The 14,115-nt window shown below is 38.8% G+C and overlaps 1 protein-coding gene across 6 annotated transcripts in view; it reads left to right on the top strand.

The window, feature by feature from the left end:
- Window positions 1-14,115, top strand: part of grb10.L (growth factor receptor bound protein 10 L homeolog) — a 136,023-nt gene that overhangs the window by 16,988 nt on the left and 104,920 nt on the right. Inside the window, exon 3 of one of the 6 annotated variants that reach the window (XM_018267562.2) lies at window positions 13,700-13,793. The exons of 4 other annotated variants lie outside the window; for them this stretch is intronic. The gene's annotated coding sequence lies outside the window, so the exon portion shown is untranslated. Of the gene's footprint in view, window positions 1-8,658; window positions 8,806-13,699; window positions 13,794-14,115 lie in introns of those variants that run through there. One more of the 6 variants, XM_041566120.1, reaches the window with a different exon arrangement.

Below are 14,115 nucleotides of genomic sequence, written 5' to 3'. Positions count from 1 at the left end.
CTGTAAGTCTGCATATCGAATACAGAATCTTGCCATAGATCAACTCTTAGTGTAGTATAGACTAATTTCATACTGAGGGCCTCAATGTAAAATATAGATTAATATGGTCAAACTATGACCTTGTTGAATAAGACGTGACTGTAATTCTCCCAATGTATCTTAGGGCTCCTACATTCCTTCATTTTTAACCCTTGATTACTCTGGTTGCTTCCTTAGTCTGGCAGCTGTTCATTATGATATTGAAGCGGAAAGTTGTTGTAAATTTTCAGTGCTACAAGAATCGATGAGACTCTAGATGCACAATAAATATATTATTTAACCCAAGCTGTAATAATCTTTAGCACACTCAATACAAATTAGTGAGGTATAACTGTGATGTTTATAATGCAATGCACTTATTGTGTTTTTGTGGCATGTTTTCAAGTTGCTGTAATATGGTTCAGATGCAGAGTATTAGAAATTGGCATTGGGCCAGATGTGCATAAATATTTTTAATATAATATAGATTATAATATATGACTTAAATCACCTTTTTGCACCAGTTCCTAGATGAGTGTGGTGCATTGCTTTTAAAAGGTGTGTACATAGTTAGGCCCATGAATCTTTGGACAGAGACAACCTTTTTTTTTTTCTAACTTTTTATTGATTTTCCTTCAACAATAAAACACAGAAATAAAGATGGGGGGGTAACAGTCTTGCCTGGGGTTCACTCGCATTTATCAGGATATGCATATATTTCTCAGGTTGGCATGCGCATTTCAACTTAAGCTCAATCATCCTAGACGTTTAGGCTGCCAAATTTGAATTTCTCCAGACAGCCCCGTGCCAAGTATGTAAGTTTAATCATAGGTAAGACATTAATTGAATTGACGTTTCCACATACCCAGCGTGGGTACCTTAGGCCCCATCCATCTCATAATACACTTTTTTGGGTAATATAGTAGTCCTCTAATGAGAAGTCATATACTTGCCCACAACCACTCCCTCCAGCACCCCCAACAAACAACAGTAGGGAGACAGCAATGGGGTAGGGCCAGCTGCTCTGATAGGTTGCTCTCCAAAAGTTTTGTATATGAGGACATAGCCAAGTCATGTGTAGAAAGTCTGCCTGATCCATCTGACTTCTATGAAAGTTACTATTATCCCTTTTACCAAATCTGTGAAGTTTGGTGGGTGTCAAATAAACCTGGTGCAAACATTTGTATTGTATCAGTCTATCTCGGGAGGATACCAGAAAATGGTATAAGTTCTCAGTCGTCGCCTCCTCCCATTGGTCTTCTCGCAAATCTCCTAGTGTGTCCCGCTATTTAAGGTAAGTTCATGAAATGGGGCTGTTTGGGCTTGGACTGGCAGCCCGTAGATCTCAGATGTGAGCTTTGCCGGCGTCTCAGAGCTTACAAGCCTCAACAATAGATAGTCCTCAAATACTAATGACTGAGATTGAAATTGCCTTGTAAAGGCTTCTCTTAGTTGAAAATAGGAATGAAGTCTAGGGTTACCTGGTATCCTATTATTCCTGAGGGTGCTGTTGGGTTGTGATATAGCAGTTTGAGCCAAGAGATGAATTTAGGCCCTATGCCATACTTGGCCAAGAGCTCCCATAGGTAAGGCCACTCAACTGAGTCAAATGCCTTTTCCCAGTCTATGGACAAGATAGCTCTACTACCCTTGTTTATATGTGGGAGCTGTATATTGGCGTACAGTCTCCTGATATTTATATCCGTGGCATAAACCCAGATTGGTCTGGCTCTATAAGGGTGGTAATGACCTTAGCCAGTCTGGTGGCCAAAACCTTGCCCAGAATTTTTGCATCTATGTTAAGTAGCGATATTGGCCTGTACGCTCCACATTGGGCCGGGTGCCCTGCCTCTTTTGGTATAAACCACAATGAATTTTAAATGAAATGGCAGACTTTCAGCTTTAATTCAGGGGGTTGAACAAAAAGATTACAAAAAAATGTGAGGAACTAAAGCCTGTTTAACACAATCACTTCATTTTAGGGTCTGAAAAGAAATTGGACAAATTAGATATGAACATTTTATTTTCAGGTTTTTTTATACTTGGTTGAAAACCCTTTGCTGGCAATGACAGCCTGAAGTCTTAAACTCATGGACATCACCAAATTCTGTGTTTCCTCCTCTTTAATGCTCTGCCAGGCCTTTACTGCAGTGTCTTTCAGTTGCTGTTTGTTTGTTGGCCTTTCTGTCTGAAGTTTAGTCTTCAACAAGTGAAATGCATGCTAAATTGGGTTCAAATCAGGTGACTGACTTGGCCATTCAAGAATATTCCACTTCTTTGCTTTAATAAACTCCTGGGTTGCTTTGGCTGTATGTTTTGGGTCATTGTCCATCTGTATTATGAAACGCCTCCCAATCAATTTGACTGCATTTAGCTGGATTTGAGCAGGCCGTATGTCTCTGAACACCTCAGAATTCATTTGGCTGCTTCTGTCCTGTGTCTCATGGATAAACACTGGCAGCCATGCATGCCTATGCCATTACACTGCCTCCACCATGTATTATAGATGATGGGGTAGGCTTTGGATCATGTTCCAAGCCTTCTCCATACTTTTTTCTTGCCATCATTCTGGTAGAGTTTGATCTTGGTTTCATCTGTCCAAAGAATGTTTTTCCAGAACTGTGCTGTTTTTTTTTTTTTTTTCAGATGTTTTTTTATTAAAGTCCAATCTAGCCTCTCTATTCTTGATGCTTATGAGTGGCTTGCACCTTGCAGTACGCCCTCTGTATTTACTTTCATGCAGTCTACTCTTTATGGTAGACTTGGATATCGATACGCCTACCTCCTGGAGAGTGTTGTTCGCCTGTTGTGAAAGGGTTTCTCTTCACCATGGAAATGATTCTGCGATCATCCACTACTGTTGCCTTCCGTGGACGTCCAGGTCTTTTTGCATTGCTGAGTTCACCAGTGCTTTCTTTCTCAGAATGTACCAAACTATAGATTTTGCCACTTCTAATATTGTAGCAATTTCTTGGATGGGTTTTTTCTGGTTTTTGCAACTTATGGATGGCTTGTTTCACCTGCATGGAGAGCTCCAGTGGCGGAACTACCAGGGGAGCAGGGGGTGCGAGCGGGCCAGGGCCCGCACCCCCTCATGGCCCCCCCGGCAGCTCACTGCCAAATACGGCCGAACGGAGGGGGGCGGGGCCCGGCTGCGCGTCACGCACCCCCCATCAAGTGACGCTACTGGAGAGCTCCTTTGACCGCATGTTGTCCGTTCACAGCAAAATCTTCCACATATAAGCACCCCCTCTCTGATCAACTCCAGGGCTTTTATCTGCTTCATTGATAATGCCCACACCTGCCCATGAAATAGCCTTTGAGTCAATTGTCCAATTTTCTTTTGAACCCCTGAAATGAAGTGATTGTTTTAAAAAAAAAAAAAAAAAAAAAAAAAGGCTTTAGTTCCTCACATTCTGATGCAAACTTTTTGTTGAACCCACTGAATTAAAGCTGAAAGTCTGCAGTTCAACTGCATCTGAGTTATTTAAAATTAATTGTGGTAATGTACAGAACCAAAATTAGAAAAAAAAGATGAACTGAGTGCAGATCTGAGTGCAGATCTGAGTGCAGATCTGAGTGCAGATCTGAGTGCAGATCTGAGTGCAGATCTGAGTGCAGATCTGAGTGCAGAACTTCTTTTGCTTATTTTTTTATTTTTCTTGCACCCAGACAGGGTGTTTGGTGTGCATCTCTGTGTTGTGGATATGTGTATATATACATAAATTTTTTTTATTGAGGAAAATGATCCAAAGTTATGTATTCCTGTACAGTTTTAGGTCATGTTTCAGTATTTTTTTTTTAAAGGGTTCAAATACCTGCAAGCACCATTGTATTGTTTGTTTTTTAAAAAATGTATATTTTTTGAAAATTCACATGGTTTATACAAATTTTTTTTTTATTTGTTTTTTTTTTATGTCCGCCCAACTGAATGAATTCTGTAATCTCTACCCATAGTGCCGCTACACACACTCCTGTGCATGGAAATGTATTTTTTGTAAGGCCAGAATCAAAGCCATGCACTAAAGGCAAACGGTAACTTGAAACAAAGAATCTGCATTGCTGGTTTTCTGGTACAGGTATAGGATACCTTATCCGGAAACCCGATATCCAGAAAGCTCCGAATTACGGAATGGCTGTCTTCCATAGACTCCATTTAATCCAAATAATCCAAATTTTTAAAAATGATTTCCTTTTTCTCTGTAATAATAAAACGGTAGCTTGTACTTGATCCCAACTAAGATATAATTAATCCTTATTGGAAGCAAAACCAGTCTATTGGGTTTATTTAATTTATTTTTAAATGAATTTCTATTAGACTTATGGCATGAAGACCCAAATTACGGAAAGATCTGTTATCTGGAAAACCCCAGGTCCCGAGCATTCTGGATAACCGGTCCCATACCTGTACTTGGGTTTCAGCCTAAAACTGTGATCTGCAGCACTTAAAAAGTTAAATACATATACACTCAGTGTAGATTTCAAAACTGCAAATGGTTTGCAACACGCCAGTTCACTGGGCCAGAGGGGATTATTTTGCAATATGTCAGCTAAGAATGTGTGGGAATGTTTTGCATATCGGAGTGAGGAGCAGTGTTAATAACTGGTTGAAGTTAGTAATTTTAAAAATGTGGTCTCTAAGACTGCTTGCATGTTTCTGTGATGTGTTCTACTTTTTTCTACTACTAAAAGATGATGGCCTTGCTATTTAGAGCGCATTATTATTATTAAGTGTAAATGTGCAGAAGTAGGGATTGTACTTGCATCCTTATTTTACAAATTTATTGTTTAAAGGAATAGTGCAATCATTTTAATTAACTGTGTGTGTGTTCGCTGGTGATGACACATAAAACACAGAATTTTCGCTGTTACAGCTATTTTAATTTCTAGGCCAGGCTCATTTTGTACATGGAGAAACATGGGTTGCTGTCTGCATTCCTGTAGGCAAGGAGGCAGCAGACCAATTTCCTTATTAAGAATACTGATTAATAACCTGTATTTTTAAAGTAAAGATGTTTCTTTACCAGTAGGTCAGGTCACAGGAATGCTGTAAACATGACTGTTTTACTTATCCGTATGGAAATGTATATATATTTTAAAAAAAGAGGTGTATCTGCTCTGTGCCCCTGCTCCATTTATCTGAGCTGCTTCCACCTGTGTGCGCTCTCACTCAGCAGAGCGGAGGTCGGTCCTCCTTTTGCGTTTTTGGGCTGCCCTCCACTCCGTTGCGTTTGAGTGCACGCAGGCAGATATAATTAAAATCAATGGAACAGGGGCATGGAGCAGAATCGCTTCTCTCAGCCTGCAAAAATATGCTGGCTGAGATCAGCAGAGCCTTCCACTCGAGGTGCGCATGCCCTAAGGGTTAGTTCACAAGAGGAGATTTGGGGAGATTGTCGCCTGCGACTAATCGCCTCGTCTTCTGGGCGATAATCTCCCCGAAATGCCACAGTGTCTTCCCATAGGCTATAATGAAAAGTCGCCTGCGCTAAAGCACATGCGGCGCTGCGTTTTCCATAGTTGCCCGAAGTTGCCTCACGGAGGAAACTTTGGGTGACTTCGGAAAACGCATTGCCGCGGGTGCTTTAGCGCAGGCGACTTTTCATTATAGCCTATGGGAAGACACGCTGAGGCAGTTCGGGGATGTCACCCAGAAGACGAGGCGATTCCAATTTAAGCATGTATTGGTCTGCATGGTCAAACAGGCAAAAGTCAATATTGTGGTGTTTAGAGCTGAGATATAGGCTGTAGGTCTTAGTTGATGGGCTGCTAAAGCAGGTCAGTATAAGAATATAGCGGTAAATAATATCCGACAAAGATTGTAACCTTAGATGGCTGAATTATATCCTAACAGTAACAGGTTGAGATTGGCATCATAAAATATCTGTAAGCACAGGAACACAGCAAGAATAATTAAGCAACATGCTCTTGAAATGCTAGTGGGTGGGGGACATAGGTACAGTTGCTAGGCAGACATTCTGTATTTCCTAAAACAAATGAAGTTCACAGATGATAGATTCCTGCCAATCCTGTTTTGCTCGTTTGAATGATGCCACCTTGCAATATCACAAAGTAAAAACAGCTGGAAGATTTCCAAATGAAATTAAAGTTCACGTTCATATAAAAATTTTATATATAGCCTGAAGAACTGCAATATAAGCTACTTCACAATAAGCCTTTCTCATTTGGCTTTTGATTCCCCTTTCTCCAGTTTAAAACTTAAAGGGGTGGTTCACCTGTAAGTTAACTATTAGTATGTTATAGAATGGCCAATTCTAAACAACTTTTCAGTTGGCCTTCATTTTTTTTTCTTTATAGTTTCTAAATTATTTGCCTTTTTTCTGACCCTTTCCAGTTTTCAGATGGTAGTCACTGACCCCTTCTAAATAACAAGGCTACAAATGTATTGTTATTGCTACTTTTTATTACTCATTTTTCTATTTAGGCCCTCTCCTATTCATATTCCAGTCTCTTATTCATATCATAGGGTAATATTGACCCTAGCAACCATATTGCTGAAATTGCAAACCCATGAGCTGCTGAATAAGAAGACTTATTTTTATATGATAGGCATTCATAGTGAGAGTATTTTATCTTTGCAGCCAATTGCTAGATTTTGATAAATCTGCCGCTATATGTTACTTTAAAACGCTTTACAATTTTTGTTACTGTTCCTTTAAGAGGACAATGTGGTTGCAAATTTTATTTTATGTGTAGTGAGGCATAGCTACCAATGAGATGCTTGTCTTTTTTTGCCACAATACACCAGCTATTGGCATCAGCTCATTCTCATAAGATCTGGAGGAAAGTTTGCTTCTGTTGCATTTCCAATTTACTTCTAAATGTTCCAGTTTTCCAGATTTAGTTCTAAATCAATATGAACTGCAAGAATACTCACTAAAGTCAGAGCATCCCAAATAGCTTGTTACTTTTTAGGTTACATAATTGTTTCATCTTTATGTTTCTGTTGGATGCAGAAATGGTCCACTAGTCCTTTTTCCTGTTCCAAGAATTCTTCCTTTTCACAGGGCTATCCTGATATGCTATTGTGAATTCTGTGTGCCATAGTCCAGGCAATGCCCTCTTCATACAGTTTTACTGCTGGACACAGGGCTGGAGTTGCAGCATTGTTTTGCATTGCATACATGACTCAAATCCCCTAACGTCTACTGAATTCTAAATATGTAGGCATGGGCAAAAAATGAGAATTGATCCTGCTCACAGAAACACACGCTACAGCACTTCCGAATCCTGTGAAAGTGGTTTATTGTGCCAACAATCTAGGCAACGTTTCGGGTCAACACCCTTTCTCAAGCCTGTGTAACGTATGTGTTTGGAGGAAGTGGTAAACAAGCCCCACTTCCACAATGAGGTACAACTCCCATGATGCTTGGTGATACTCAATTCAATACATTATATCCAGTGAAAATGATCCATATTGTGTATAATACGCTTTGTGTCCATAAATCCAATTCACAAGGCTTTGTTAGTGAATAACATGCTCTCAGTGGCCATAAATACAATTAACAAGTGATGTGTAATTTTCTTTGCATAAGGAAATCCATATTGTATCCTAAGTAAAAATGTCCATATTTCGAAAGTGTGAATGTCTAAAACAATCTAACTGCTATATTTGCCCATAATGAAAATACATTGGTAAATTCAAATGCATGTTACTTCCAAATTCATACTAATTGCTCAAATATTGGGTTTCATCCCAAGACGAGGAACTTTCAAAATAAACAAAAGAGAATGTATAGTTATTACACAAAAAGGCACAACTCAAGCAGAACAACATATACTATTAGATCTTAAATAAATGCTATTGGAGTATACGCCTGGTTCAGCCCTCCGGGAGTTAACGCACCTAATGAGTGTATCCATCTCATCTCAAGTTTCTTAAGGCAAGAGACTTTATCACCCCTTCGTCCAAGTGGTCCCACATCATCTATTACCTGATAGCGTAACTGGCTGATTGTTTCTGTTCTTTAAAATGTAGGGGCAGGGGCATTTATGTTGCTTTATCCTATCTTTTGCATTGTTTTCCCCACATAGGCCAAGCCGCAAGGGCATTTTATTAAATACACCACGTAAGAGGTATTGCATGTATAATATTTTCTGATAGGAATCCACTGTTAGGGTGAGTAAAGAAAGATCCTTTTGTAATGTTGTTGCAATAAGCACAACTAAGACAAGGGAAAGTACCTGCTTTTGGCAGACCTAGAAACATTTGTCTCTGTTGGAACGGGCCAATGTCCACCTTTATTAACATGTCACATAAGTTTTTAATACGTTGGTAAGCCATTACTGGAATCTCTGCAAATGCTTTTACATGGGAGGCACATGTTTGTAGAATATACCAGTGCTTGCTTCTCTTGGTTTGTGAAGTTTTCATCTAGGTATATTTGATATCTCTCGCGTCTGATTATCTAAGCTATAAGCAGGGTAACCCCTTTTAGCAAACCTTGATTGCATTTCCCCCAACCTCTGTTCCTCTATTTGAGGATCTGTCACAATACGCCTCGCCCTTATTTATTGTGTTTTAGGTAGCCCATGTTTTAATGAGGGTGGGTGAAAGCTAGTATAATACAACAAACTGTTACGGTCTGTTTCTTTCTTGTATAGATCATTTGCCAAGGATGTGCCATCTTTAGTGATTGTCACATCCAGAAAGTTGATGGTCGCTCGGTCATGTGTTCGTGAAAACAACAGAGTGGAAACTGCATTGTTTAGACCAGAGGGAAATAGCATCAACTCCTCGACTGAACCGTCCCAAAACAGTATAAGGTCTATAAAGCATTTGTATAGTCTAGCATGTTAACAGGGGATTTTGATATACAAAATTGCTTTTGAAATAATCCCATATAAATATTTGCATATGTGGGAGCAACATTACTTTCCATTGCTGTCCCTTGTTTCTGTTTGTAAAAATGGTCCCCAAATATGAAATAGTTCCCCTTGATGACCAGACCGAGTAGTGCCATAAGGAAACATTGTGCCTAAGGAGAAAAAACATTGCTAGACTTGATTGTCAGATACAGCCATTAGCCCTGCATCATGCATTATAGATGTATATAGGCAAAGACTTGTGAATTGGACTTGTGGACACACAGTGTATTATACACGATATGGATAATTTTCACTGGATGTTTTGTATTGAATTGAGTATCACTAAGCATCATGGGAGTTGTACCTCATTGTGGAAGGTGGGGCTTGTTTACCACTTCCTCCTAACACATACATTTAGAGTGGTGTTACACAGGTTTGAGGAAGGGTGTTGGCCTGAAACGTTGCCTAGTTTGTTGGCACAATATAACACTTTCACAGGTTTCCCAGTGCGGTAGCGTGTGTTTCTTGGAGTTATATATGGGTCCCTGGCAGGGGGACCAGCAGCTTGCACTCGACGCTACAACAAGCAGTGAGTTATAGTTGAGCATTGCCTGCATTTGATTGATTCTGCTTACAAATACCCAGACAGTTTTCCTAACTCGCTGCTTTTTCTTTTGCCCTGACCGTGTTTACGAAAAAACTACTTTGCACTAGTCAGAACGCTTTTAAAATAAGTTATGTTTTTTAAAAAATAGGGCTGCTTAATGATCAATTATAATGTATTTTCCATATATAGGTATGGAATGTTGATAAAGTCAGTGGGAACTAGCCCCCCAAGCAGTTACATAAAATGAGACCGATATTTTCTGCATCATGGGTGACATGCGATCTATGGGTGAGGGTGAGAGGCGAGAATTTTCTTTGTTTGGCTTCTGGCATTGCCATGTGGTGAGTTTAAACATAGCACTCCATATTTTGATTGATCCCACTCATTCCTGTGGGTCTGCAGCCACACAGATGAGCTCTGAATATTGACAAGTAGGACTTTTTATGATTTTGTTGTGTTCTGGCCCTGTTCAACACCGGAGTAAAGGTTTCCACTTGCATCGACTGCATGAGCAAATCTGTTGTGACGAACAGTTTAGGTATTTGTTAAAAATATTGTTTTCCAAGTAAAATGGATTCATTATAAGTGATCCTTTTTCACAAACAAATAAGTGTTCATCTTGAATGTTTTTTCTCTGTAGTAAAAATAAGACTTCACCTTGTACATTAGCATACATTTATTTGGCTAAAAGCACTGAGGTATAATACATGAGATCACTTAAAAATCCTTTGTCCAAAGCAATTTGAGTTACTCTCTCCAGAACTCTACTGCTACATTACATACAGCCTCGGCATGGTCTAGAAAACATGTAGCTCCATATCTGTGCCAATATTATTATACATTCTGCAGCAAGCACTTTCTTAATGGATTTTTTAAAAATACTTTAAATAAATTTGCTAAACCACATACTTTAATCTAGTCTGTGGTCTTCCCTTCAACTTTTTTCTTTGGGCCCCTACTTCTTGATCCAAAAACAATGCTGTAGCATTCAGATTCTCCTCCTCATTAAAGTCATTGCAAATTCAGGGATACTAGGTAGATAGGCAGCACTGGCTATATTTTATGTCCCCAGCTTCCTTTTACAAATGCTTTGTCTAGGGATTCTGCAGGACAGGTTCCAAACACAAGTGGCACTAAATCCTTGATGAGATTTGCTGCTACACCGACCACGGCAACAAGAGGGTCGTGCTTAACATTCTCACCCACTGTCCCTGGCATCTTATACACACCACATGCAGAACAAGTAGCACAATGTCAAGCAATGCAGCTCATAATCCAAAGTAAGAGCATAACTACATGGAAGCTTTGGTTGAAAGCCATCGCATTGACAGATCACATGTTGCATGTGTATTAGAGTCCTGCAGCAGGTTGGGTACCCACGGGTGACCCGCAAAAACTTTTGGTACCTTGCGGGTAGAAGGTCTGGGTATAGACCCGGCTCGCGGATGGGCCGCAGGTCTTCTCAATAGCGATTTTTACTCCTTTTTTCTGATCACGTCTACTTCCGATGATGTAATTTCCGGTCTACAAAGACGCCACTTCCTGATTCTTGATGGTCAGCGGGTCCTAGTTGCAGATAAGGTACTTGCGGGTAAGAATGTTGGTTGAGAATTGCAGGTTGCAGGTACGGGTCGGGCATGGATCCAAAAAATGGACCTAATATGTAAAGTACATGAAAGACGTAGGCATGAGAATAGCACCCAAGCAGGAAAAACCCTGTCTACAAATAGGTGGGGCTAGGGACTTGGGACTTAGTGACTTGGGTCGCATTGAAGTACAGCAGGGGTGCGCAAAAGCTAGATAGGGATCTACCAGTAGACCTTTAGCCCGTGATCAGTAGAGCTCAAGACACTCGACAAACCGTTTGTCTGAATCACCCTCCTATTTCATGCTTTTCAATCATATATTTATTATGATATGGTTATCATGTAGTGCTATTTATTATGTATGCAGCACTGCACAGTGGATTTTCTTTCTTGCATATTTGCCATAAGTCTGTCACATGGCCCACTGCAAAATATTTAATGCCAAAAGCCCTTTTGTTTGCCATTAATTTGGAATTTAATTACCTTTATTTAAATGTGTAATACTGTTCATGAAATCATAAATAAGCATCCTGATCAGCTTAATTAAATCTGGCAGTTTTTTGTAATATAGATTTACAAAAATCTTTTCAATCATATATTTATTATGATATGGTTATCATGTAGTGCTATTTATTATGTATGCAGCACTGCACAGTGTATTTTCTTTCTTGCATATTTGCCATAAGTCTGTCACATGGCCCACTGCAAAATATTTAATGCCAAGAGCCCTTTTGTTTGCCATTAATTTGGAATTTAATTACCTTTATTTAAATGTGTAATACTGTTCATGAAATCATAAATAAGCATCCTGATCAGCTTAATTAAATCTGGCAGTTTTTTGTAATATAGATTTACAGTAGTTACCTAAACTCTGTTTAAAATCAGTTGTCAGAATTGTATAGGTATAAGCCATTACAATGGTATAGCAAAGTTTATAGTAAATGGTTCAAGAGCTGTAAAGATAAGATTATGTCCATTGCAATAAATTACATTTAAAAATGAATGTGAGAATCAAGTAGAGCTTGTGATAGGCATTGGGACTTTTGCTACCATGCAACTAGGGCAATGGCACAGAGGGACATTTGCTCACTAAAATTTATCTAAATTTATTTAAAAAACAAAAAACAAAATTGATTTTCTAAACTCGGGTTAATAGGATTGACCTGAAAACTTGAATCAAATTTCAATTGAGTTTAAAAAAATAGATTTGTTTTTTCCACGTAAAAAACTCAAATGTCCGTAAGGCAGTTAACCACTCCAAATTAATCCCAGGACATCTACCATTGAATAAAACTGCAATTTGCTAGGTTTTTGGTAGTGAATAGTTGAATTTTAAAGGGCCAGAGTATGATAAATCTCGAAAACCGAATTAGAATTTTTCAAAAAAACTTTTTTTCGATGCATTGTTTCAGATAATAGGGTCAATTTCCAAGTTAAAGGCTGTGTGCAAAGTGTAAAAAAATATGCATTCTATAAAATCTGCGTACTGCCTTTCACTTTTTTGAATTGTTGCAGGTCTTGGATTTTATTTTTGTGTCTTGGAGCATAAAGAACGTGACCCTTAAAGGAATTGTTCAGTGATAAAAACTGGGTAAATAGGCTGTGCAAAATAAATGTTTCTAATATAGTTAGTTAATCAAAAATGTAATGTATAAAGGCTGGAGTGACGGGATGTCTAACATAATAGCCAGAACACTACTTCCTGCTTTTCAGCTCTCTTCGTTTACACTGACTGGTTACCCTGGTTACCAGGCAGAAACCAATCAGAGACTTGAGGGGGCGGGCCCACATGGGTCATATCTGTTGCTTTTGAATCTGAGCTGAATGCTGAGGATCAATTACAAACTCACTGAACAGATATGTACCATGTGCCCCCCTTCAAGTCGCTGACTAACTCAGAGTTATAGAGCTGAAAAGCAGGAAGTAGTGTTCTGGCTATTATGTTACACATCCAGTCACTCCAGCCTTTATGCATTACATTTTTGCCTAACTAACTATATTGGATACATTTTTTATTTTGCACAGCCTATCTATTTATCCAGTTTTTATTTTCATACTGAACTCTTCCTTTAATGCTCAGATGGGCATATTTTTGCACCCCTTAGTACCCAAGCGCTTCTGCCTGGAGTAATAAAAAATGACCCCAATAAATTCTCCAGCATTCACAAACTTTTAAAGCTGGACACACACCAGGTACCAATTCCTTTTCATACTCTACTGCCTCATGACTAGTGGGAAACGGATTTTTGGGTTTTACAAAGCCATGTATTCTGTATGCTGAGGACTCTGCTTTAAAAAAGGGTTTGAATTTGTTCTGCAGCCTTTTATGTTTTTCCACTGCTTGATTGATTCTCATTGTGTGGTAGTTATTTATTATAGAATGGAAACAAGAGGCTTACACTATACATTGCAGATTTGAAACCATCAGGCATCGGTATGACACTCATACTATGCTAACTTCTTAATTTCCTTTTATGCTTCATACCCCTGAACCTGCTGCCGGCTGAGCGCAAGCTAGGCAACAGATAATTGTGGCATCATAAATAGTTTAAAATGCTTGTGTAGCCGAGTTCTAACTTGATCTTCTGTATGCCTAGGAAGAATGACTTCCAAGAATGCAGTTTCCTAGAAGTAATTCTTAAGTTATTTTTGTCCATAGCTGCTGAAGATTTGCTTTAATATCTCTATTCCTAAACACGTGGGCAAGCTGTGAAACCTCACTTGTCAGTATAGTGTGCTGTCTTCTGGGTCTTGTAAGTAGATTTTTCTAACCTTGTAAATTTTTCAATTTCTATTGCATATATGCATGCCTTTTGTAATATTTTAAATAATTTGTTTTCCACAGAATAATGTTTAATTTTAATGCATTCTAGTATTATACTACTATAGTATTGGATTCATTATCTCCAATGGTTGGCCAGCTTACATATATTGCATTATTTTGTATATGGACAGAAAATCCATGTTTTGTTTAAAGGGTAAGGCATTTTTTAGTAGCTCAAGGCACAAAAGGTCTCAATGTCTATAATATATTGATAATGGGTTGAGGGCAAAGGACTTCTTGTCTTTGTCTGC

Source organism: Xenopus laevis, chromosome 6L (assembly GCF_017654675.1).
Source record: "Xenopus laevis strain J_2021 chromosome 6L, Xenopus_laevis_v10.1, whole genome shotgun sequence".
NCBI classification, from domain to species: Eukaryota; Metazoa; Chordata; class Amphibia; order Anura; family Pipidae; genus Xenopus; species Xenopus laevis.
The sequence above is the reverse complement of the archived record's forward strand: the minus strand, read 5'-3'. Positions and strand labels throughout refer to the sequence as shown.